The following is a 3,039-nucleotide window of genomic DNA, read 5'->3' on the forward strand; positions in this document are numbered from 1 at the left end:
CCCAATCAATAGAACCATGAATTGGCTCCCATCAGATGGGCATCAGACTTTTGTTGTCACAAATTGTGATGGCAAGGTTGTTTGTCGTAATTGCAATGGATAAAGTTTTTGTAACTTGGAAAAAGGAAGGGGCAGGAGTTCATGTTGACATTATTGCAATTGCAACATCCATGCGACAGCTATGCTATGGAAGTGATGTTGATTTGTCACTACTATCCATTGTAATTGTGATAGTTGTGTGGTGCAAGTGACGACTAGCCATCAGAACAATGTCATCACAATTGTGATAGCTAGTCGAATTATTAAAAATAATAATAATAAATTTTTTTGTCATTTCATATATGAGTTCAGATGAGGCAAATCTTGTGCCTAAGTGAATTCTCAAGAAGAGGAAAAGAAGTGAAGAATGGGAGAATGGCAAGAACCAGTAGTTGGAAGTTGCAAAAGTAAAAAATGCTACAAACCACAAATTGATATTTAAGAAGGGTAAGGAATATTCAAAGGAGTATATGAAGCAAGAATAGTGAAATGTCATCATGCCATCTAGGGTTGAGGAATGTACCTTAGCAAGTTTCTTGTATACTTCATGACAAAAATTACGAACGGGAGGTTATCAGATTGAAGAGAGAAGCAAAAATGAAAGGAGGCTTTTATGTTGAGCCAAAAGTTGAGCTAGTGTTCATTATTCATATCCATGGGTAAGTAGCTAGCCTATATACCTTGTACTTTATTGGTCTTTATATAGTGATAGTTTTGGTAGACTGTTAACTCTCTAGTCTATTTTTCATTAAAAAGATCAAATATTTTTTTTCCAAATTTTATTATAATATATTTACATCTCTTCTATTTTAAATAAAGAGGAACACAAAATTATTAGTCTTCCCCAAATTCTAATATAATTTTCTAAATAGTTTTTTTTTATTTATTGAGTTTCTTATTTTCTTATTTAGTATCAATGATATGCATCCAAAGACAAGAACAATTTTGTGACTTTTGTGTTTGAGGTAGGTTGATCCTTTTTCAGCTTGACCTATATCTTTTTTACTTTTTGTTTCTAAAATAGTGGTTAGCGATCACTTTTGGATGTATATACAATATTCTAGTGATATTTACTTGCTATGGCACTTTATTTCAGATTGTCAATGGTGTGTTTCTAAAAGTGAACAAAGAAACAATGAACATGAGGCATCAAGTTGAGCCATATGTGACCTTTGGGTATATTCTTAGTTAGTTATAAGAAATATGTAGATCATTTTTTCCTTATTTCATAGATTCTTGTGTCTAATTTTATTTAATTATCTTTCTTAATTCTTTCTAGATATCCAAATTTAAAAAGCATAAGAGAGCTTCTTTACAATAGGGGTTATGGAAAGGTTGATAAGCAGCAGATTCCTTTGACTAACAACTCTGTCATTGAAAAGGTACTTGTGTTGATGATTCCTTTTTGTGTTAGTCAATATGCTTTCTCAGTGCTTATTATTTCTATCTTATTGCTTATGAATAGGTTTTTGGTAAATATGACATAATTTGTATTGAAAATCTTATCCATGAGATTGTTTTTGTTGGCCCCAACTTCATGAAAGTGGACAACTTTTTGTGGCCAATTAAACTCAATGCTCCATCTGGTAGACTAAAGAAGAAACACAACCACTAAATTGAAGGTGGTGAAGTTGGAAATTGTGAAAAGTCATACATTTAAACTCAAGTTGGCTTGCTTGCCCTAGTGGGCCTTGTGAAATTGAAAAGCCTGATCTAGAGTGATGCACATAAATTCATGGGGGATTGGTGCATCTAAAAGGAATCCCCAAATTGGATTGGTTCAATATTGGATGGTTATTATAGAAGAGAAGATGTTCATATGTTCTATTTTTTTTCCCTTAAAACCTTGGTGAATAGCAAAGCACCTAGCTGAGCAAGATACAAACCTTGTTAAGGATGTGTTTTATTCTTCTTCTTTCCATAGACTCTTGTACTTTCATAATCACTAATGAGAAAATATTTATAGAGTTTAAGAAGTCCATCATATTGGATCCTCTCCATTCCATACAAAAATGGGTCCCTAATGTTCATTTTACTACTTTGTAGTTCACATTTTGTAATCTGTAATTGAGTTCTAGGTTCAAACTTAGAACACAAAGGAAAAAAGGAGTATATATTAAACATTGTAATTCATAACATCTAATCAATTATAAAAATATATGTTTCATGTGAGAGCTAACTCCAACAAGATTTAGGTGCAAATGTACTCTTCAAAGGGTCCTAAGGAAATCCCTCTAGATAAGTTACTTGTTAGGAGACATATCATGATTCCTTCCAATCACCCAACAACTCATTGTGATAAAAATTGTGTAAGATAAATGTCAAGAATAATCACAAAAAAAGAGGTTCATTTTTCTTCAACAAATGAGTTCTCTTGACAAACTATTCAAGTTGGAGTTTGTCTCAGTAGAGACATCTTAAGTAAATACCATGGTGTGTTACCTGTTTGCTATAGAAACATGTGTGTCTAATGAGCACCCACCATGAGTTTGAACTATATAACTCATATTTTGATTACACCAGCGGAAAATAAAAAATCCAAACTCCTACATGAAACCTTAGTAGACATTTAAAAGTCTCATTTCTTATATCTTTTGTCAACTAGCATATATTCCAACCATAAAAGAGTCACAATGTTGAAATAGTAAATATCAGAAAAATGAACAATAGATAACTTTCTCAACTTCTCACCATATCTAGTTTGCTTGAAATCAACAAGGTCTTCTCTGGACAATTGTTCATAATTATGTGGATACATTACTAAAAGCTAACCTACAGGGATAAATTCTATTTCATTTCAAAGAATCTCTTTATCAGAAAATTATATGGAAATAGAGATAATACATGTATCATTTTTAAGGCCCATCAACTTCCAAAGTACATAAAAATAAGAAGTATACTATAATGCATCTGTACCTAAAAATTGCCATTTTTTGTGGCTTCCATCCAAGAGGTGATGATTTTCATGTTCCACAAAAATCTAATACTAAATTATTGTAA

The 3,039-nt window shown here is 31.9% G+C and overlaps 1 pseudogene; it reads left to right on the forward strand.

Moving 5' to 3' along the window:
• The first annotated feature begins 341 nt into the window (after positions 1-341).
• LOC149538628 (large ribosomal subunit protein uL30y-like) lies at positions 342-1,699 on the forward strand (annotated as a pseudogene).
• Positions 1,700-3,039: the final 1,340 nt, after the last annotated feature.

Source organism: Cupressus sempervirens, chromosome 9, assembly GCF_028749045.1.
Source record: "Cupressus sempervirens isolate cs-2001-9-10 chromosome 9, ASM2874904v1, whole genome shotgun sequence".
NCBI classification, from domain to species: Eukaryota; Viridiplantae; Streptophyta; class Pinopsida; order Cupressales; family Cupressaceae; genus Cupressus; species Cupressus sempervirens.